A 24,390-nucleotide genomic window follows, 5' to 3' on the forward strand; every position below is an offset into this window, starting at 1 on the left:
ACCTCAGGTTAGATGTCAACTTATTGAAGAAAAGTCTTTCCTAACTTCTCAAGTTCAGGTTAGGCATCACTCTGGTGTGTTCATCAGCACCTGACTTCCTGAGTCAGGATATTCATCACACTGTCTCGAATCCGTGTCTACTCATGCTTATTTTTCACTCATTTATGAGCAAGTCCTGGGCACCTGAGAGCTCTGGGACCCCAGTACCTTGCATTGTGCCTCACATCTCCTAGGCACTCACATACTTAATACATGAACACAGATGGAAGAGGCCTGAGCTTCCACTTCTCCTTTCACATGAAGCTGGCTCTAGGGCCAGACTGAAAAACCAGGTCCAAATGATTCAAGGAGTTCCAGCTCCAGATCTTTCATATGACTTCCCCAAGCCTCAGTTTTCTCATCTATGTGATGGGTGTATTTACTCCTGCTTTCCCTTTTCTTCCAGAGATTATTTGAAGCTATGGTGAGAAGGCAGGACACTGTGGAGAAAAAATAAGGAGTGAGCAGCAGTGGGAACAGAAGCATGAAAGGGAAATTTATGGGCTCCAAATGCAGATAGTGCTGAATTCAAGCTTTCCATGTGTCAGCCCTACTATGCCACATCTATGAAAGCCAATACTCTTCTCCTTGTCAAGTGTCCAAAGTTAAGCAAGAGATGAAAACCAAGGCCCCAAACAGTTGGCACCTGCTGGTGATCACAACTAGAAGAGCTAGAAATATAGGCCTAATCCCAATCATGGTGCCCGGCCAAACCCCACTTAGAGCCTGATTAACAACACCATCTGTTCCCCCACTGTGCTCTGGTGCAAGGGCAGGCCCACAGAACACCTCTTCCTTCCCCAGATGACTGTTGTTGTTTGTACCAAAGCCTGCAGACCCCAAGCGAGGGGAGGAAACCTCAAGTAAGTAGTGACTCTCACATGATGAGGTTTTGAGAATAGAAGCAAATTGTCCTGACAGTCCCATGACATCTAGAATGAAGGCTGGAAAGAAAAATCTGGGAGGCAGAAGGAGAGCAGGCATAAATATGCCAGAGTCCGGGTGGGGTTGGGGAAAACAACATTGGACAGAAACAGCCCTGATCAATGAAGGGACTCACTCCCAGCAGGGACAAACCATCATGCATCAAACCAAGTGTTCTGTAAGCTTCCTAGATCATAGTGGCATCAAGGGATAGATGAAATAACCCACAGATTGCTCAGAGGATGTCTAGGAAGGAACAAGCGGAGTGGAACAATCAGAGAACATTTGCTCACCTCCTGCGCAGCGCAAAGATCTCCTAGCTGCGTACCACACTGGTGTCATCAGACCCACTGTCCACCGTACCAGGGCACCCATGCCCAAAGTCCTAATTCCCCAGCGGGGCTGCTCCACTTCTCAGGCTTAGTTGGCCCTACGGTTGAACTTGCCCATAATTTTTACCCTTTGCCTTCAATTTGCCCTGGCCCCTTCAGCTCGCCCTTTCTTTCTTCTTTTCTCTTTTTCTTTCTTGCTTGCTTTCTTGCTTTCTAAGATTTTTTTTTTAAGATTTCAAGATTCTTAAGATTTTAAGATTCTTTTTTTTAATTTAATTTAATTTTATTTTATTTTCAGTGTTCCAAAATTCATTGTTTATGCACCACACCCAGTGCTCCCTGCCCTCCATAATACTCACTAGGCTCACCCATCCCCTCACCTCCCTCCCCTCCAAAACCCTCAGTTTGTTTCTCAGAGTCCACAGTCTCTCACGGTTTGTCTCCCCCTCCAATTTCCCCCAACTCACTTCTCCTCTCCATCTCCCAATGTCCTCCGTGTTATTCCTTATGCTTCACAAGTAAGTGTGCTCTATCTATCTCTTAAAATCTTCAAGAATTATTTTTAAGATTTTATTTATTTATTTGAGACAAAGATAGCAACAGAGATAGTGAGATAGAGCACAAGCAGTGGGGAGGGGCAGAGGGAGAGGGAGAAGCAGGTTTCCCACTGAGCAGGGCGCGCCTGATGTGGGGCTCGATCCCCAGACCCTTCAGCCCCACTGAAGGCAGATGCTTAACCCCCTGAGCCACCCAGGCGTCCCTTACTCTCCTTTTCAAAGAGCCATTTAAAAGGACAACAGCTTTTTTGTTCTTCCTGAGTTTCCTTTGCTGAGGGGAAGATGAGCTTCCTTCCTCCCTCAGCTGTTCCTCACATGATGTCGTCTAAGCTTTTTATGATCTAGCTCTTTTTTCTCTGAACTGAAAAACGAGCAGGTGGTGCTATGTGTTTTACCTCCGAGATCCCACCAAATCTCTCTGCCCACCCAGCGAGGCAGGGATTCTCTACATCATGCAGATAACATTGGGCTCAAGGAGTTAAATCACTTATTTGTAGTCACTCAAGCAGAACATGATATGAAGCCAGGGCTGGAAAGTTCCAAAGCCATTGTTTTTCATCTTTCACTACCTAACCATCCCCTTAGTCCCAGAAAGATCACACAGCTAGTCAGGGAAAAAGAAGAGACTAGACCCCAGTTTCCTGATCCCCAGTCCAGGTCTGTTTTAACCTTGCTTTCCTCTTTCCACACATGCTCTATTTTCTTCTTGTCATCTGCTATGAGCAACATGCATTGGCCCTCAAAGCAGGGCAGGCTCCTCTAAGAACAACTTGTAAGAACAGGAAAATGACTGAGCCCTTTCAATTTGTTTTATGCACAGACATGGAAAGGAGCAAAAGCACAGGAAGGAGGGAGAAACGCACCTGTGTCAACATGCAGGAATTATAACATGGCCCTGACTCCCTTAGAATGGTAGAGACCCTAGGAACAAGACATTGTTACTAAAAGAACCTACCTTTATGTGTTTAAACTCAATCAGAATGCATTCTCCTATACTTACATAGAGATGTGTTTCCATGAAAAGCAAACTGTTCACAGCACTGTCTAGAAACAATGCTACATGAATATTTTTTTGTGTGGTCAGGGCCTTCATCATGCTATTTAAAAATATGCAAATTACTCAACCCAATATGTTGCCTAAATTGGGCTTCTTGAAGGGAAAGCATAATTCATTGTCTTATGACTGATTCATGGTAACTGCTCAAAAATGTAAATTGAAGGACGCTTAGTTGGTACAGTTGGTTAAGCATCTGCCTTTGGTTCAGGTCATGATCCCAGGGTCCTGGTATTGAGCCCTGCATCAGGCTCTTTGCTCATCGGGGAGCCTGCTTCTCCCTCTACCTCTGCTGTTCCCCCTGCTTGTACTCTCTTTCTCTTTCTGACAAATAAATCAATAAAATCTTTTTTAAAAAATGTAAATTGAATGAATAAATAAAATGACTAAATGAAATGAGCCTCTGAATAAAAGAGCAAATGATACAGATGGAATAAGAAAGAACATGTTAGCTTGTTATCCAATCACAAATGTGTTTTATTTTTTCTTAGAGGAACAACCGAAAGATCAAAACTGATAGACTTCTTCAACATACAAAGCTTTTGCTATCATGAGGATTATTCTAAAGGTGGAAGCCATTTTTTTAGTTCATTCTTCTCCAGCTCCAGGCTGATGTGGCTGACAGCTCATGTTTCCCACAGACTAACTTGGTGACCTCAAATTAAGAATGAAAGAGACAGAGAGAAGGAATGACTCCTTATATGTGACAGCTCCCCCACCCCTTAATCTCACACTCAAACCTAATGATAATATCCCCAGATTTCTGAAAACTCTCCTCTGCCACTCCTAGGCAAGTCTGGACTTGTATCCACAGGAACAAAATATTTTCATCAAGCCCCAGCCAAGGACAAGATAACGAGCCACGTGAGGAAGACAAAGTCACACACAACGAACCGTCCTCCAAGTACCATGTGAAGTACTAATAAAGGAGGCCCAAACCAAGGGCTTTAGGAAGGAAATAAAGTGAGGTGAGCCTTGAAGGCTGAATTAGAGAGGAGAGTAGGAATTCTGGGCCAGTGTGCTGGGCCACAAAACCATGAAGTGACTCAAAAAGAAGGCTGGTAATCAGAGTATAGGGTATGAACAGGGAAACAGTACCTGGGGTCAGACCCCACAGGGCTGAAATGCCAGGGAAGAGAAATTTGAACCTGAATTTTTTACATTTTCCAGTCTTGATAAGTGTGCCAGAACCACCCACTAAATCTGTATTTTCTTTGTATAGCAGGATTCCAAAAGATGAAAACAGTGAAGAAAGAAAGGAGCTGGGGAAATGGGTAGCTGAAATTCATTTTAAACTTCATATTTGGGGGCATGTGGGTGGCTCAGTCAGTTGTGTCTGCTTTCAGCTTAGGTCATAATCCTGGTGAGCCCCACGTTGGACTCCTTGCTTCTCCCTCTACCCCTCTCTCCCCTACTCGTGTTCTCTCTTGCTCTCTCTCTCAAATAAATAAATAAATAAAATCTTTAAAAAAAATAAACTTCATATTTGGGCAGAAAACTCAAGTCTTTAAAACAGGATGGCAATCTACAAAAGGGGTGATTTACCTTTGACAACCTATCAATAGGAGGCATTAAAATATGGATTGCATGGAGCACTGGGTGTTATACGTGAACATGAGTCCTAGAACACTACATCAAGAACTAATGATGTATTGTATGGTGACTAACATAACACAATTAAAATAATAATAAAAATAATAATCATAAAAAGACACAGTAGAACAAGCTTCATCTGATGTTGCACAGACCTGCTGTAAAAGCCAACATATCCATGGGTTTTTATTGATTATCCAGCTTGGGAAGCACCACGAGGCTCGTCTAAGTTCAAAATGCTAGGGAAACACCCTCTCCCCTCAAAAGGGCAGCACCCTCCACAATCCGAGATATCATTTCTGGGAGAGGGTAAATTGTATGCTCTGAAAGTTCTGATAGTATACCCAGTCCCTGCCCTCAGAGCATCGATGTTCTGGAAACGAGAGTAGATGTTGAACAAGCTGGAGATGTCTACAATGCAGAAGAGCAGGAAGCTATAAAACTCTTAACCAGTGGGCTTACTGTAGTTTTGAGGGCCAGGGAAAGCCTCCATGAAGAAATATAACCTCTATCAACTTTAAGCTCTATAGTGACCTCTAAATTTGGGAGTTCAGTCACTTTAATTAAATTCATCATCGTTTGTATCCAAATGTGGCTGAGGAGTAGCAGACTCCCAGACTTTGCTCAAGATCTACAGAATCAAAATCAGGGGTGAGGCCCAGGAATCTGCATTTTCTAGAATGTTCCCACATGCTGCCAGATGCTTGGCCAGGTCTGGGAATCACAGCTGTGAAGGACTCCCGATAGGTCAGAAACCACTTATGACTGGTTAAAGAGCACAGCAACTAGTCAAAGTGAAACATGTTCATTGTACATCAGTTGTTTTCCTGCTGTGACAACAGCAAACCTGAAAATGGAAGTAATAGCTGAATGTACTCATCACAAGTTCTCTGTGCAGATGAGGAAGCTGAAGCAGAGGTTAGACCAACAGCCTATGGTCACACAGCTACCCATTGTGAGAGCTGGAACAACCCAAGGGGGCCTCCTCTATCCTCCAGGACAGGGGCATCTTCCACCTGAATAAGACCTTGCAAATGGACTAAGAATTGGATTGAGCCCCAGTTCAGAGCGCCCCTTAAACCGGCACATTGATAAAAGCAGGCACTCCAGGTGAATTCCAGATTTAATAATTTTCTAGGTTTCAAGTTCAGAGGAAGGTAGTGCAGCAACAAGCTGATTTATTAACTAGGCTGGAGTTAAACCAGGATCGTAAAGTTAACTGAACTGGAGCAATCAGCAACTCAGACTTGAAGAAGGACGACATAAAGCCTCACCTCCCGTACAATCATGTACATTCCTACTTGGGAAAGTGAGAGGTTCTCTGCAAGTGTACTAACTCAGGGATTCCCAAAACTGACTGTACAGTAGCATCAACCTGAAAAGCTTTAAAAAAAAATTAGCCATGCCCAGGTCTCTTCCTTCTCTAACTCCCCCTATGACACTGATGTAACTGGTCTGGGGTCAGTCCCCAGCCGCCCAGGTGATTGTAAGGTGCAGCCAGGGATGAGACCCTCGAACTAACATGTCCTCCATCTCTCTGGCCCCCGCTCAACTCCAAGACCTTGGGGAGAGACAAACATGAGGTTCAGGACACAAAATTCAAGGAGGCAAGGTCGTGTGAGCTCAGCACTCCACCCCTGCAGCCTCCCAAGAGAGAGGTCTCCTTATCAGTGAGGCACTAAGGGCACAAACCACAAGAAGAGCCCACACATGTAGGGTTGGTACTTCCATGATCTCATGTCCATAGGCCCACAGATGTGTGCCCTGGGCACCCCACCCCAGTCCCGGGGCCTGCTCAAATCCCTCTGGTCGGGCCATTAGTTATCTCATCAAAGATACATCAAGTTCCCACCACATAAAAGGTCTTCCTCACTCCTCTCCATCTTCTACAGAGACACTTACTTTGAAACTGCGAATAAAGCCTACCATATCCATTGACTATGGATGTCCATTTGCCCAATACCGGATGCTGCTGTGATGGAGTGGAACCCACCGGTCTGGGCATCAGGAGATGCCTGGAAGGGGACTGACCTTTGATTAGCTCCTTGGCAGCTCCCTGAGGACTCTGTCTATTCTGTTGCTTGCTCTGTACTATGTGGCAGCAAGATCCACCTTATGGGGTCACAGCAAGTACGACATTGGGCTATAAATGAAACGGTCTGGGACACAGTACATGCTCCATAAATACCTATTGACAATAACCACGTTTCCCCAACTCAGCCACCTTTCCATGCTCGCTTGAGGTAGAGTGTTACTACAGCTGTTTTTCTCTTTTCCTCATTAGACTGTTTCCCATCTTCTGACTTCCCACCCCATGTTAAAAAATCAAATTCCTGGTTTCCAAAGGAAACCTCCCTCTGAGGGGGCCCCAAAGGAAATAAAAAATCTAAATTTGGGATGGGGGGTTGGCGGGAGGGAAGGTAGATGGGAGGACCTCATTTTTCAATTACCAAAAATTCTTCTGAATCTTCTCATTTTAGGTCTGGACCTCAGCTTTAGAAAACCAAAAGTCAAGAGTCTGACCTCTTGGTCTCCGGGTCTACATTAACATCCCTCATCTAATTCTGCTTCCTCTGGTGGCAGACAGAGGCATCCTTGTGCCCCAGCACCTAGCATGGTGCCTGGCACACAATAGGTGCCCCATTTTGTGGATGAAGAAAAGAAGAAGGGTGTTAGGGAAGAAAAGCAAGACAATTCAACAGCATAGAGAAAAAGCCAAGAAAGTTTACAAGAGTGGGACAACAAAACTATGATAAATTATCTTTTATGGATCTATTTGTCAGCTCTCTGAGGTTGGCAAAATCATCATCCTCCATCCATCAAAATCCTAGAGGAGAACATAAGCAGTTACCTCTTTGACATCAGCCACAATAACTTCTTTCAAGAGATGTCTCCAAAGGCAAGTGAAACAAAAGCAAAAATGAACTTTTGGGACTTCAACAAGATAAAAAGCTTCTGCACAGCAAAGGAAACAGTCAAAACACTAAGAGGCAGTCCACAAAATGGATGATGTTTGCAAATGACATTACAGAAAAAGGGCTAATATCCAAGATCGATAAAGAATTTCTCAAACTTAACACTCAAAAAAACTAAAAGCCCAGTCAAAAAATGGGCAAAAGACATGAATAGACACTTCTTTAAAAAAGACATACAAATGGCTAACAGAAACATGAAAAAATGTTCTACATCACTAACCATCAAGGAAATACAAATCTAAACCACAATGAGATACCACGTTACACCAGTTAGAACAGCAAGAATTAACAAGACAGGAAACAACAAATGTTGGTGAGGATGTGGAGAAAGGGGAACCCTCTTGTACTGTTGCTGGGAAAGCAAGGTAGTACAGCCACTTTGGAAAACAGTATGGAGGCTCCTTAAGATGTTAAGAATAGAGCTACCCTACAACCCAGCAATTGCACTACTGAGTATTTACCCCAAAGTACAGATTAGTGAAAAGACGGCCACATGCACCCCAATGTTCATAGCTGCAATGTCCACAATGTCCACAGCCAAACTGTGGAAGGAGATGAGATGCCCTTCAATAGATGAATGGATAAAGAAGATGTGGTCCATATACACAATGGAATATTATTCTGCCACCAGAAATGATGAATACCCACCATTTGCATTGACATGGATAGAATTGGAGGGGATTATGTTAAGTGAAGTAAGTCAAGCAGAGAAAGACAATTATCATATGGTTTTACTCATATGTGGAACATAAGCAATAGGAAAGGAGGGAAATCCAAAGGGAGAGAAATCAGGGAGGGAGATGAACCATTAAAGCTATAGACCCCGAGAAACAATCTGGGAGTTTCAGAGAGGAGGATGGTGGGGGAGGGGGAAACAAGGTGATGGGTATTGAGGAGGGCACGTGCTGTGATGAACCCTGGGTGTTATACTTAACTACTGAATCACTGAACACTGCATCAAGGACTAATTATGTACTATACAGTGGTTAACTGAACATAATAAAAAAAAAATCATGGTCTCCAAAGATGTTTACATCCTACTTCCTGGAACATATGAATAGGGTACATGGTGAAAGGGACTTCATGGATGTGTCTAAGTGAAGGATCCTGTGATACGGAGATGATCCTGAATCATTTAAGTAGACCCAGCGCACACACAAGATCCTCAAGAGGAGGAAGCAGAATGGTCAGGAGGAGAGGGGGCAGTCTTGAGAATGAAGACAGGTTGGAGTGCTGTGCTTTGAAGGTGAAGGCAGGGGCCATAAACCAAGGAACAAAGGCAGCCTCTGATAGCTGGAACAGACAAGGAAACAGAGTCTCCCCTGGAGCCTCCAACAGGAACTCAACCCTGCCAACTCCTTGATTTTGCCCTGTAAGACCCACGTCAGACTTCTGACCTCTAGGACTGTAAGATAATAAATTTGTTAGATAATAAATTTGTGTTATTTCAATCCAGTAAGTTTGTGGTGACTTGTTACAGCAGAAATAGGGAACTTAGACACAGTGGGAGGACAGATAATGTCCTCGTTCATCTCTGAATCTCCAGCTTGTTGCCTGGAACTCTGTGGACTACATACTTCCTCATCAACAACATGGAAAAAACACTTTCTCTCCTTGCCCTCCAGCCAATCAGGTGCCAGTTTCCATTGACCAAACCTCTACCATCTGCCTCTGGATTGACCCTTTCTTTCCTTTTCTATCCCTCACTGAGAAGCCTGCAATGGTCTCCGAACACAGCTCCTCTCATTCCTGGTTCTCCCTCACTTGGGGCTATTACTATACACAATCCAGCTAGATTTATAGTCCAAAGCCCTACTTTGAGCATGCCATACCACAATTTAAAAACTTTTCCCAGCTGGAGAGCCTGGGTGGCTCAGTGGGTTAAAGTCTCTGCCTTCGGCTCAGGTCGTGATCCCAGGGCCCTGGGATTGAGCCCCACATCGGGCTCTCTGCTCAGCAGGGAGCCTGCTTCCTCCTCTCTCTCTGCCTGCCTCTCTGCCTACTTGTGATCTCTGTCTGTCAAATAAATAAAATCTTAAAAAAACAAAACAAATAAACAAAAAACCTTTCCCCAGCTCTTCCCCGATGGAAGAGTAAGTCCAAATTTCTTCTCATTCCCAGCTCCCTATCAACCTAATTTCATATGTAGCCTTTCCTCCCACATGAATCCCAGCCAAAGCATTGCTCAATAGCATCTCGACACCACCACACGTCTGTTCCTTCTGGTCTACCACCCTTATATCTGCACATATCCAAACCTTAGCCCTCACCCAAGTCCCAGCTTAAATGATACTTCCTCTTCCATGAAGCTGCTCCTGCAGCCTCCTTCCACCTCACCAATATCCCTTCCACATGTTGGCAATAATTACTTCTCTCACTGAGCCCTTATGATACTTACCTATACATCTCCCATCTGAAGTTAGAAAGAGCACAGGCTCTAAAGTGAGATATAGACCTTGGTATAGTGTGACCCTCTTGTGCAAGTTATTAATTTCTCTGAGCCTCAGTTTTCTCATCTGTAAAATGGGTATCCTACCTATCTCACTGGGTTGTTGAGATTAAAATTCATATCTAGGTACCCAGCACAGTAAGTATTCAATAATTACATCAACATTATAGTAACTTATACAAATATCAAATTCCCATCATCTCTTTAAGAGAAATAGGTATGTCTACTTCCTTTTGTAGCCACACAGTACCTTGTGTGTACCAGTGAAGAAACTTTCAAATACTGAGTAAGTCACTAAAATGTTAGGAGCATCTCTGCAGTCTTCCTGTTCTGGGGATAGTAAGGACAGCCTCATTTTTTTCCATTTAAGAGAGAACCATTATCAGTGTTAGACTTCTTAAGATGGAAACTTTGCAAGACCCACTCTCTTTAGTTAATGCCTCTAAACTACTATTCATCCCAACTGACAACATTCAAAGAGTATTCTTTTCTTTTCTTTTTTTTTTAAGATTTTTATTTATTTATTTGACCAAGAGAGACAGAACACAAGCAGAGGAAGCATTGTTTCCAGTAGCATAAGTTACACATTGTTATTCTAATGTCCTTGAACTGTAGCTCAGAAAACAGTGGTTGATCCAGAGCTAGTGAGACAGAGCCCACGTTTACTCCATCATGTTCAGATTCCTCATGCTGGAGATGCTCCTTCCTTCCTCAGTCAGGTATACAACAGAATCACGTTCTTTAAAGGCATCCCGTAAACCACTTCTATGGAGGGGAAACTTGGCCCTTTTTTATTTCTCAACTTAATTGGCAGCATCATGAAGGAGAAAGAACGTGAGATTTAAAGTCTTAAGAATTGGTTTGAAATCTAGTTACCTACTTAATAGCTTGGTGGCCATAAACGTGGCACTTACTTGAGTCATAGTTTCCTCGTTTCTCAAATTGAGACTAACAACTGCCCATCTCCCTCACTAAATCCCTATAGAGTGCCAATGGCAACATATACGGAAAGACATTTTATGAACTGCAAAATGCTGTACAATTGTATTTATCCACTCACTGTCTAACACAGCATGAGCTCCATCAGACCCCATTAGACTAAAGAGGAAGGGTGCATAGTGCAGTCCAGAAGAAATGAAGAATGTATTCACTCTGCCTGCCTTCATACAGACACTTTGCCTGCCCTGAGACACGACAGTAGTATTGTAACTAGATGTCAAATAACTACTGGAGAATAAAATAAGGCAAGCTCCCCTCATAGGAGTTCTAAGGAATATCTGTCTTGATATTCATAAAGTGTTTTGAGTTGACATTGCTGAATGGGAGGTGCTATTTAGTGTAAATATCATACAGTCAATATCTCCTCTGCCCAGGCATCATGCCAGACTCTTTACATATATGGCATCCCTAAATCCTCAAAATCTTCAAAATCCAGCTATCCTTCAAGCTAGTTGCTGTAATCCAGGAGGACCTTCACTATGATTGAGAAGGTGTGAGAGATGACCAACCACATCTAAGAAAGCACTTAACATTAAAAAGGACAGCAACTCTCCTAACCCTCGTTTAGTCTTCCCCAAACTCTAGTCCCTTATTTCCCAGGACAGCCTGACTCAGACTCAGTGCAATGCCTCACAGAAGGATAAAAACTCTAATGAGCAAATCTCATGAAAAATTCAGCTGGTCTTTTGGAGAAAAACAGCTGGAGCTGACCTTAGGAATTCCACTAATTCCCCCTACCACACAGCCTAAAAATAGCCAAAGAGCATTTCTAGCTACTGATGATGGCCTTTCCTTTAAAGGACATAATATGCAAAAAGGCATGCTGGGGTCATTAGCCTAAACCGTACTGTCCCCATGATAGCTCCTTGGCCAAATGTTCCTATGAGAATCTGCTTTACAAGGTCCGCACTGAAATTTCATTGTCAAGGCTCCCCCTGCCCTACTTCCCAGGTGCCACTGAGTCTGTATAAAGATGAACACTATTAGCCACTACCTCCCTCTGTGGCCAAGAGTGGGACACTTGCCCTTCCTTAGCCTCAGTTTCCAAAGCTGTGAAATAAAATGTTAGGTTCTTACCTCCAAGGCCTTTTCCTGGTGTAAGACTCCCTGGAAGGTACATTCCATGGCTCCTCATTCACACCCCTCATTGTTACATGGGCCCCCACAGATCTGCCCTCCTGCCCCCTGCTTCCTCTCCATTTCTTCCTACACTGTACCTAGATGTTGCTTAAATTTACCTTTGTGTCTTCAGAATATGGACCCCTCTCTGCCTATAATTCTTTTCCCCAGCTTCATAAACTCCTAGTCATTTTTCAAATCAGTCCAGGTATCACCTCCTCTGGGAAGGTAAGTCTAGTCCCTTCCTCAGAAGCTGGGTTACAGCCTTGGCCTCTGTGGTCTCACCAAGCTCTGTATTCTGTAACAATTGTCTATTTACTTATCTACCAGCCTTATAAGCCTCGGTGCCTCTTGAAAGTAGAGACTACATGTTCTTCTCCTCCATATTCCCACTATCTGACCCTGTGCCTGCCTCCTTGCTGATACTGTACTGCATTCCTCCAGAGTACCACATGATTTTACAGTGTTAGTCCAAAAGACCAGAAATTGATTTTTTTAAAGTACTGTTTTCTCTATTCAAAAAGCAAGAAAATAAACTATCTCTAAACCCTTGCCTTATTAGGAAAAAACATATACAGCTGTTAGGAACTGTGATATCATCTTTGCAGAGTAGAAAAATATACATTACATTTTCCCTGAGAAACTTCTCTTTTAACCATCTGAACCACAATTTTTTTTTTAAAAAAAGGAGATTCAAATTTAGAAATGATGTGCAACTTGGTGGGTTTTGGGGTTTTGTGTGTGTGTGTGTGTGTGTGTGTGTGTGTGTGTGTGTGTTTACCAAAAGGAAGGAAAATTTCCAAAAGGGATAAATTATACACTAAGCTTTCTGAAAATTCTCAGCCAAGCTCTGGCAAATCAGAAGAAGAGCAGCAAGAAAGAACATGATCTTGTACCAGAAAAGTAAAATGCCTTATTAACCATTAATAACATTAAAAAGCACATATGTGTGCATGTATTGTAGAAGACTTAAAAACTCAGTTAATTAATGAAATTAAGAGGTAGGAGTTAGACTTGATGGAAGAGTAGATGAAACAGACATTTTATCTTCCTCCAATACCTTCTTCCATCTTTATACACGTTCTTTCTATAGCATTAGGAAACCAGCAAAGTAGGCAATGTCATCTGTGTTTTGCAGATGAGGGAGTTGAAGTTCCTGGAGGTTAAGGGACTTGCCTCTAAGCTGCAGAGTTGGGATTTGAACCAGGGCTGCTTGGCTCTGAGTTCTAGCCAACACACCATGAAGAGCTCTGGTAAAAGTGAAGAAAGGAAGGGCCATGCACACAGTGCCCTGAGAAGGAACCCAAAGATGCAAAGAAGAGCCGGGGTTTCCCCTCAAACCCCTGTACACACAAAACACTGAGCTTGGCAGTACAGAATGCTATGAAATTTGATGTGTGAAGCAACCAGTTACAAAGGGATTTTTATTCTCTATATTGATCCCAATTTATCAGCATACAACAAACTCCTGAATTGTGTAGAGCAGGCAGAGAATATGATGGTGTAGCATCAGCAAATCTATTTTCCTAAACCCTCACGAGCAACAAAAAATCCTTGCACTGATCCAAGAAAGAGCTTTAGAGGATTAGCCAAAGCTAAAAGATGATCATCGACACATTGTTAGTTGGGGTCCGCCTGTGCCCTGCTGGAGGAACAGCTGAAGACCAGCATGTGGGTCCTTGCTTTGCCACAACTGACTGAAACCCTTTGGTGTCACTCATCTGTTACAGTGCCTTCACCTGTGAAATGAAGCCTGTGGCCTCTGATCACTCAGACACCTTCCAAATGTATAAATTTTTTCCTCATGAGCATAAAAGCAAACAGATAGAATGAATTCCAATACCACAACCAAGCTAGCTGAGGGGGAAGGAGACACAGAGGAGGACAACTGGAGGAAAAAAAATTTATTCTGCTGTCCAGAGCAAATTCCTTTAACAAACTTAACATTTTGAAAGATAGAGGTATGTTGAGGGAGGAAAATAAAATACAAAAATTGAAAAAGTGTTTCTCCCCTTCTTTCTGTTGCTCCCTCCTTCCCCTCCTTTGTCACTGAGAGTGTCCCCTGTTTCAGGGGCTGGGCTAGGCACTATTGAGATAGCTATTAGGGAGTAAGACCTGTCTTGTGTTGTCAAGAAGACTTTGGCTCATAGCAATAATAATGGCTCCCATGTGTCCCACATTGGGAGTTTACACTATACTTAGGGCACATGTACTCTTCACAAAACCTTGGGGGTAGGGAAGGTGGCTAAGAATAAGCATCCTCATAATCCCCCTTCACTAATGTGAAAACTGAGGTTCCACAAGGTCAAGTGGCTTGTCTAAGGTCATGCAGCTGCTGAGTGACAGAGCTGGGAAGAGAATACATTTCCAAAAGTGGAAAAAGACTACAGACAAAGGGGGCATACTTCAACATCAATCATGTGGTAAGTGGGGAAGTGAAGAGATCAGAGCAAGAACTGGGAAGAAGTAAGACTTGCAGTGAGCTTTGAAAATGAGGGAAGGTTTAGACAGTTCACACCCTGTGCTCACTGATTTCAATGCAGAAAACAACACAGGACTACTTTAGAGGGTGGAGTGCAGAAAAACATAAGGATGTCTCTATTTATACACACACAGAAGCACACTGTCTCTCATTTAAGAAGTAGTCATTCTTTCGCTGTCATCAGTAATCAGCATGTGTGTGCTCTGAGTACTTTTTCCCAGGAGCGGGAATGAGTGGCTCTGAGCCTTGTCCTTTGGCACTCATCGTGGGGAGCACGGAGAGGGCCACATGGTGCTAGGGATATGTGATCTGTACCCACTGAGCTAGGGTGAAAATCCCTGACCTTGGCACTCTTGACCATTACTCTAGCTACCTGAGCTAACTGGCCTCAGTCAAGTATTTTTCTCTGTGGGTGTGACTAATCACATGCTTGTACAGCAAGCCGGCCTTCCCAGACTGCATTCATTGCTACCAAGGCTCAAGAATGTAATTAATGACCAACCTGGACCTGTTCCTAAGGTGGGAAGAGAAGGAGAAAATGGCTGGGAAAGATTTCAAGGTGATGATGGAGCCTTAAAATTACAGAAGGGCTTAATAAAGCAGGCCCAAGCTCTGTACCTCATACAGAATGGGATTTAAGCCAAAAAAAACAGGAACTGGGGAGACTGTGGAATCAGGCTGATGTCCTTGAGAGGGGAAGCCTCAGGCGCAAAGAAGAGTGAGATTTAAGTTAAACCACAGACCTGCAGGTAGGGAAGTTAGGGGACAGGAATTCTAAGGGTTACTCCTGGCAGAATTACAGGTCTGACTAGTGAGACTTCAGTCAACCCTAGAGAATTCTGGTTCCATTTTTTTTTTTTTTAAATCAGGTAACATTTCAAACAATATCTATTTCATCAAAGGTTCTGAGATGAAATTCACAGGATACAGGATAGGATGAGAGTAACAATTCTGTCTCACCCTCAAACTCAGGTAACTGACAAACAGTAGGGAGGAGGTGAAAGCAGGGACTATTGATGGTAGTGCCCAAGAAGGGGTTGTAGGTTGGACTCGAAGCTGGAAGTGACTCCACCAAAGGGAATTTTTTTTTAAGATTTTATTTATTTATTTGAGAGAAGGGGAGAGAGAGAAAGAGAGCAGTCACATGAGCAGGGGGCAGGGGCAGAAGGAGAGGGAGAAGCACGTGGGGTTCGATCCCAAGACCCTGGGATGATGACCTGAGCTGAAGGCAGACACTTAACTGACTGAGCCATCCCAGCACCCCCACCAAAGGGAATTTAAACCTCTTCCATCACATCAGAATCTAGTACTATTTGCAGAACAAATACAGTGACCAAAGAGAAGCGAGCTACCAAGTCAGAGTGCAGAACCTTTTCCAGGATCTTTTCAGCTTTTCTGGCATCTTGAGGCCCTCATCAGGAGGCAGCAAAGCCTTCCATAGACATCCACCGATGGAGGCTTGAAGACTTGTCCTTAGGCAAGGGCCTAATGATGACTACATGAAGAGGAACAGGAAAGACACACATAGACTCTACCAGTCACTACAGATATTCTGAACACTGAAGACGGATATAGATAGATACATATACATACTGAGATATATGTAATAATATAGATAAGATATATGGAGTCTCCAGTCATTTGCAATTAATTTATGAAATCCTGAGAATTTTTGCTCTAAAGTTACATAGAGAAAGCTAAGCAGGATGGTTGCTAAGTGAGTGACTATAAAACCAGGATTCTGGTGCCCAAGTAGTAGGTTACACCAGGCACCCTCCCCCATAAAAGATGTCTTAAAAAGGCTTATTTTGGTTCAGATGTAGTTGTTCATTGGGAGGGACTAGCAGGATTATATGCAAAATCACTGCTATTGCTGTCATCTCTACGCAAATCTGCCAGGCTGGAAGGTTTCCATAGCTACCACATCAATCCCTCTGGTCCACATTGGAAGGATGGTGCCATTATCATTCATCTTTATAGGAGAGGAACTGGGGTCAGAGAAGTGGAGTAACTTTACCCCTGTCTGTCTTCTTCAATACTATGTCATGTTTGTGTATATCTCTATATTATAGATATCAATTACAAACTAAGATAACAGAATTCAAGTTTTCATTTCAAAAACTAAAAACAGATAGGTCAGGTAATACTCGTAAAATCTCATTATTCTTTCCTTTTTTTCTCCTAGCGGAGGTAAATCTATATAACAGAAAACTGAAAATATTTAGACAAAACACTTTATCCATAACTTTGATGTCAGAAGAAGATACACTCTCAAATTTCTAATCAACAAAGATCCACCATAAATATCTCCTAAAGACATGCTGGGTGAGAGAGACCCATCAGGTGCCTCACACTACACCGGGCCATGATGGTGGAAAACTTGTGTGGGTCGGAGAAAGAACATCCTGAGGCTTAGGCAGGGTCCATTTTACTCCCAGTTCAGTAGCTCCCTTGCTATGATTTGGGGAAAATCACTTAACTTCTAGAGCTTTGTTATCATTTGCAAAATGAGGGTCAAGAAGATGAGCTTTCTCAAAGACCCCTGCCAATAATACAATGTTCAGGTTCATATTGGTGAAAGAGCAAATTCCAGACCACGGCAGAATTTGGCTACAACGGACCATGTCCACAAGTCCCCATGTGGGGACGGACCATGTCTATGGGGACCACAGCCCAGTAACTCGTGAGTGCTACTTTCGTTTCACCTCAAAGCCTGGATAATTCCATCCCAATCCGGTGGGAGCAAGTTAACAGAGCCAGCCCTTCCATAGTACTCAAACTCCTCTAAAGAGTGTGGTATTGTACAACTAAATTAAGTACCCCAATTCTTGACAGTAAACAGCAAAGTGAGAGAAATTAGTTATTATTAGTTAATAGTAACAATATTGAAAAATTACTACATAGCACTTACTATATATATGCTAGGCGTTGTTCTGAGCACTTTAAATCATTCACTCGATGTTTTCTCACAACATGACAAGTATTTTACAGCTTAGGAAACAGGCATAGAGAAACGAAATAATTAGTAAGTGGCAGTGCAGGACTCTACAAAGGCAGCCCAGCTCCAGGGTCCACACTTTGGCCCTCCACACTCCCCTCTCTCTCTTGGATAATGGCCTCACAAAGCACAAAGTCATTCTCTAGATGGCCTCAGAGGTCGCTTTATTTTTAAGTCTCTGACTCTTCCTACTTCTTTCTCTCTGATCCTCCCAGACCCCCTGGCTTGGCTCATTTTCTAATCTCTGGCAGATTCAGCCCACAGATTTCTTCTGAACAGCCCTGCAACAGCCCAAAGAGATGAGGCAGTGGAAGCCTCCAGCCTCCTCCAGCCTCCTCCAGCTTCAGATGGTCATTCCTCAGCCTCAACAGCCATGTGCCCCTGGGCAAACTTCTTGGTGTGGCCTGAGACAATCAAACTCCCCCCCCCCCCCAAGTAAAGGGATTGTCTTTCTTAAATCCAGGGAGAACTTGACCCAGCCAGAGGAGAAAAGAAACATTTGCCCAAGAAAAGCATTTGATGAAGTCAGATAGATTGAGATTAAGCTTTTGTAAAAGTTTAATGGCAAAGATGGTGCAACACAGTGGTCTGAAAATAGAGCTCTGGCTTGGTGAGCTGCTTAACCGCCAACCCTCAAATTCCTCCTGTCTTATTCTTCCATTAGGAAGGCCAAAGCCACCAAGAGGAAAAAGAAGAGTGTGGTGAACCTCACAAATGTATTGAAAAAAGGAGTAAGTAAATCAACAGAAATGTGAAGACAAAAATCTTCTCTAAAAATATATTCTCTGCCTTGTTCATTTTTTTTCTTCTTAGATACAAGAGAAAGGTGGGGTAAAGTGAAAGAAAATACCAAGAAGATCAAGGAAAACTCATCAGCCTGCAATGCTTTTTCATTTCCAATTCTGGGCCCATAATTATATTACCCCCCCCCAAATTAATTAACTACCTAGGCTGAGGTACAAGGGAAATAAATGATACCATCGTGGAGCTTAACTTTATTACATGTTCATTTTATTAAATTTATGCACATCAGAAGCACAGAAAATTAACCAGACTCCAACATTCATTTAAAAAGAAAAGAACTGGGGCACCTGGGTGGCTCAGCGGGTTAAGCCTCTGCCTTCAGCTCAGGTCGTGATCTCAGGGTCCTAGGATCGAGCCCCGCATCGGGCTCTCTGCTCAGCAGAAAGCTTGCTTCCCCCTCTCTCTCTCTGCCTGCCTCTCTGCCTACTTGTAATCTCTCTCTCAAATAAATAAATAAAATCTTTTTAAAGAATTAATTAATTAAATAAAAAATAAATGAAAAGAACTACCCAAGTAAACCCCATCATCTTAAATCTTAGTTTTCATTTCTTCCTGCCATCCTACAGAGCTGGTAAGGAAAACCATGTTTCCATCATCTGGGTTTATAAACCAGTTTCCATGAGCCGTGGGAATGAGAAGTTACTCATACTACAGCCCTCTGCCTGCTGTAACATGTAACATTTGCATGTACTGAAGGCAGCATCTCATTTGGGTGTTACTTCTCATTTGAGCCAATCAGAAGTCAAGGAAGGTTGGGAAGAAGGGGGAGATGAGGAAAGGGCAACTGAAGCCAGGAGAAATCCCACTCCACGCTGCAGTCTCTGCAGGCTCCCCCACACAATGAAAAGCACAGAATGCCCCTGAAAGCTGGAAGACAAAACACCAAAGTAGACCAAGAAGGTCTACTCTGTGGGACTCCATCTCAACTGAGGATAGAGGTTTTTGTAATTTGAAACAAGATGAAAACAAAAAGACATTTACTAAATACCAGAGTGGACAGGACAGAGTTTCATTATGAGCTCAAGCAAACAACAGTTTGTTGGAGGGCAGCTAGAAATAAAAACCCGCTTTAGGGATAGAAAATAGATGGAAAAGTGGGATTTCATTTCTTCCTTAAATGGGCATTATCTGACAAATGTTGAATATCCTCCTAGGCATAAAATTCCTTGTCTACCATTTTTATTAAAAAAAAAAAAAGCAGATCCTTAAACAATTTTTGCAGAAACTTCTTCTATTCTTCTGTTTCCGAAATAATGCAAAAGACTGTTTTTTAAGATCTTTTTTTATGAAGTAGGCTCCACACCCAGCATGGAGCCCAGTGTGGAGCTTGAATGTGGAACCCGGAGATCAGGACCTGAGCTGAGATCAAGACCTGATCTGAGATTAAGAGTCAGACACTTAACCAACTGAGCCACCCAGATGTCCCTGATTTTTAAGATTATAAATGAGATTTTCAATAATCATGCAAAGTTACAGAAAGCCCAAATTGGTCCAGGAGAATTAAAGAGAGTAAAACGTCCAAAGTTTAATTTGTGAGGTGTATCAGAGGCCACAGGAGCTTAAATAAGGTCTGGACTTCTAGTTTTTCTCCAAAGAGGTTATATACTAAGAGCTCTAGGCCACTGAAGTCTAAGAGCCAAAGGTAATTTTCATCTACCTATTTCTTAGTAGAATATAAGCAGGCAATGCCTAACTCAAAAGGTACCCACTAAATGAGGAGGGCTAAATGAAAAAATAAAATTGCCTTGAGGAAGGCCTAATGTTGGACCCAACCATGCTATCTAAATAGCAAGGAAAAAAATCCCATTAATATCAGCTTGGTTTATAATAGCCAGAAATTAGAGATAACCCTGATGTCCTTCAATAGGTGAAGAGTGAAACTGTGGGATATCCGTATCATTGGATACTACTAAGCAATAAAAAGGAACAAATCGTACAACTTTGGTGAATCTCAATGGAATTATGCTGAATGTAAAAAGCCAATCCTCAAAGGTTACACACTGTATTGTTCCATCTATATGACATTCTTGAAATGGCAAAATTACAGAAATGGAGAACAGGTAAGTCATTGCCAGGGGTTAAGGATGCAGATAGGGGAGGTAAGCAGGAGATGGATATGGTTATAAAAGAAAAATGGGAGTGATCCTTGTGGGGATGGAACCGATAATTATCTTGAATAGCACTGGATATCTGTGATAAAATTATACAGAACAGAACACACAGGGGCACAGGTACATGATATGGGTGTCAATATCCTGGATGTGATTACTGTACTATAGCTGTGCATCATGTTTTACCATTGAAGGATTTCTTATAACAGCATGGGAATCTACAATTATCTCAAAATAAAAAGTTTAATTTAAAAAAATATCCTCAAGCAATCTCTTCTCTGCGACCATCGGCACCACTAATTTGAGACTGTGTGTATGGGGTTAACACATGAAACCTTTCCTAACCACCTACACAGATTTCTCCCACCTCTAAACTCCCAATGTAGCAACTGTTAATCACCCAATCTAACTGCTGTTCTTACATTAAGGGTAACTATTTCAGCACTCTTCTCTTCTCACCATACATAAAAGCTCCTGAGATAAGGGCCCATGTCCTCAACTTTTTTGATACCCTCTCAGTGCCTAGCACGATGCTGAGCCTAGAGACTGAATAGAAGTGTTTTTAATAAATGAATAAATGAACGAAAGAATGTATACATTTTCTACTCCCCATAGTCAAGCTGGACAAACCAAAAATTCACAATGCTTCTGCTCCAATTTTCTGAATGTTATGAGGTCAGGGATAGTTATGTCCACTACCTTAGAGGCCTCACAAAATTAAAGGTCATCTGCAGCTGGGCGACAGTAGTAGCTAATACATACATAGCTTTTGTCAGAGCTGCACTGATTATTTGCTGTGTGATCTTGTGGCAGCTCATTTCTCTAAACCTCAGTTTTCCCATTAGGAAAATGGAGGATAATACTTCTTGCAAGGTGGCTATGTGACTGAGACATGTCATACATAAACAACTGAGCTCAATGTCAACCTACGTAGAAGCTCAAGAAATGTTTACGTTCTTCCACAGATACTTCTATACACTAGTGTTCACTTCATACTTCAAAATGGTAGCCAATTCTGAGTAGTTTATGTCTTTTTAAATAAGTAAGCAGTGTTCCCTTCACGTCACACCTTTTTCTGCAGATCAGACTTTGCTTCCATTTACAAGGGCAGAAGGCACGTGGACAAAGTAAATGGATCTAGTGGGGGCACTAAATGGGAAGAGGCCAGTTTGAGTGGAAGTTAATCAGGCCAGTTATGGGTAGCTGTCAGTGTAGCACAAGCCCCTCTCCCTGTAAATCACTACAGATGGCTTGTCTTGGACTGGTTCCCCTCCCCCACAGTTCCAGGCAGTGATCCTGCCCAAAGGCAGCTTAGACACTTGGGGTAGACACCCACAGCACCTACAGACGCAAGAATGGTAGGCTGGTGGTCCTGAAGGGAAGGAGGGACTACCTATGTTTATTTTCTCTGCTAGGGAAGTATTTGTTTTCAGGGTAAGTCTACTGCTTCCTTCTCAGGGCTGGGAGTGCCTTGGTCCAGTCTTACCCTGAGGGTAATAACTTTTCCCCTAAGTGTGCAGCTGTCTGAAATCATATTTGTTCTGGATGTGTCACTGGGTCGGGAGGAGTTCTCTGAGAAATACTTTACACATGGGTGTCTCCAAGCCCAGGCCACAGTAGGGATATTTGCTGATTTATGAGGCAGAGACGGACAAACACTGGATATGGTTCCAGGGTCCAGGTTTTAAAAGAATATACTAGCTCGATTGGTCAGTCAATAGCATTTTGAGCCTCGAACAAATACTTGGCCTCTGCTAAAAACTGAGGAAGAGTCATGTATGACCGTGACAGAAAAGGTCCCCTTCCTTTATGGAGCTTGTGTCTGAGTCTGCATATCCACACGTGTTTGCTTCACTTCTACCATAATGATCTCACATGACACGACAGCACATTTTGCGAAAGCAAAGATCTTAAGAACAGAATGTCATTCGAAGCACATTCTCTACATGAAATAGAACGTAAAGGTATGTATATAAAGGTATGTCCATCTTAAACAATGGTTCAGAAGGATTATACATTTTAAAACTTTCTGATTTTTATTCTTTTCCTTATCTATACAATGAATGATAGCATAAACTTACTAAGTAATTACTCTGTGCCAGGCACTATACGAAGCCCTTCAAAGAATCAGTTCTTTCAACTTTTAAAACAATCAAAAGTGATGCACTTAACACTTTTCCTGTTTTGCAGACAAGGAAACTTCCGCTTACAAACACCAAGGATATAAAACCAGAATCACCTGATTCAGAACCAGTATTCTTGACCTTTACAAGAAGCTCCACTACTATATGCTTGCTTGTTTTAGAGAAGGCCAAGGTTATTATTGCTATTACTGAACTAAGAAAGCACACAGTATTGATCTTCCAAACATATTTAGGTTGCACCACACAAACTGTTGATATACAAATGTTCTGTCCCACAGAAATGGCAATTGCACTTGGTTCAACCTAATATAATATAAACACACAGAATGGCATGTGCCTAGCCCCAGCACAGACCCTAACTAGCTATATGACTTTGGGCAAATCATTTAAGATTTGTGGTCTTCACTTGCTTGACCACATAAAATGAGGAGATCGAGCTGAGTGCATCTTTAGTCCCTTTCTGTTCTATAATTACAAAGGAAGAAGGGAGAGAAGCACTGTAATCCTTCTGTCCAACAATTATTTATTAAGTGACTACCGCCTGTCTAACACTGTCCTTTCTCTTTCTAAATTCATCTACATTGCAAGAACAGTCTCCCAGCAGGTTCCTTTGATCCCTGGGTTCCCACATGTTAGAGAGAAAGAAAAGTTTGAAGATCCTTGCTAGTCTGCTATTTCGGGAAACTGAGGTGTGCCCTGTGGTGTTGGCAGCTCCTGCCCCATCACACTTCCACAGCAGAAGAGAAAACCAAAGGACCTAGAAATCACTTTAGGATAGAGAGATGAAGTATGATGTAGAAGAAGAAATGGGACATGTGAGCAAATGTGTATCTTCCAAGGCATAGAACACTCAGTAAATATTCTGACTCAAAGGAACTTCTGAAAAATATTGCACTCCTTGGATCAGGTCATGATCCCAGGGTCCTGGGATCGAGCCCCACATTGGGTTCTCTGCTCAGCAGGGAGCCTGCTTCCCCCTCTCTCTCTGCCTGGCTCTCTGCCTACTTGTGACCTCTGTCAAATAAATAAATAAAATCTTAAAAAAAAAAAAATTCTACTCCTTTCGGAACTTGACTTGCACCTTCTCAGGAAGACACTTAAGTTTAAGTTTAAATTAAATTTAGGTTTAAAACAAAAGAGCAGACAAGGGGCACCTGGGTGGCTCGTGGGTTAAGCCTCTGCCTTCGGCTCAGGTCATGATCTCAGGGTCCTGGGATTGAGCCCGGCATCACATCGAATCGGGCCCTTTGCTCAGCGGGGAGCCTGCTTCCCCCTCTCTCTCTGCCTGCCTCTTTGCCTACTTGTGATCCCTCTCTGTGTGTCAAATAAATAAATAAAATCTTAAAAAAAAAAATCAAGCAAACAAAAACTCCAGAAAGCAAGAGCCCTCAGCTTTGCTGGATGGAGCATTGAAGCACCTAGTTCCAACCTTTGCAATGACTGAGGACTGGGAGTGGAGGGTTTCAGAAACAGCCACTGCAGGCCTGGGGGCTGACTCCATACCTGACTGTGCTACCTACTAGCCTCGGCTTATCATTCAACTTGCCTCTACCTCAGTTTCCTTATCTGCAGAGGAAAGACCAGGATAAATGATCTCCCCACATCTTTCCCATTCTAAAGGTTGGCCAGCCCTTTATCAATGTTTTTACCATCTAATCTGCCATCTGCTCCCTTTGTACTGTCCACTGTGGACACAGCAAACAGCTGTTTTCCACCACGCCTACAATAGCTCTTCAAATACATACTTGAATACTCTTATGAGTGCCCACTTCATTGCCTCACCTCTGGCCTAAATCAAAGTCCTGGATGA

The 24,390-nt window shown here is 42.7% G+C and overlaps 1 protein-coding gene across 2 annotated transcripts in view; it reads right to left on the reverse strand.

Annotated features, from left to right (window-relative positions):
• The window catches only part of SYTL2 (synaptotagmin like 2), a 121,371-nt gene that overhangs the window by 75,241 nt on the left and 21,740 nt on the right, over positions 1–24,390 (reverse strand). The gene's annotated exons all lie outside the window — the stretch shown is intronic.

This window comes from Martes martes, assembly GCF_963455335.1.
Source record: "Martes martes genome assembly, chromosome: 10".
NCBI lineage: Eukaryota > Metazoa > Chordata > Mammalia > Carnivora > Mustelidae > Martes > Martes martes.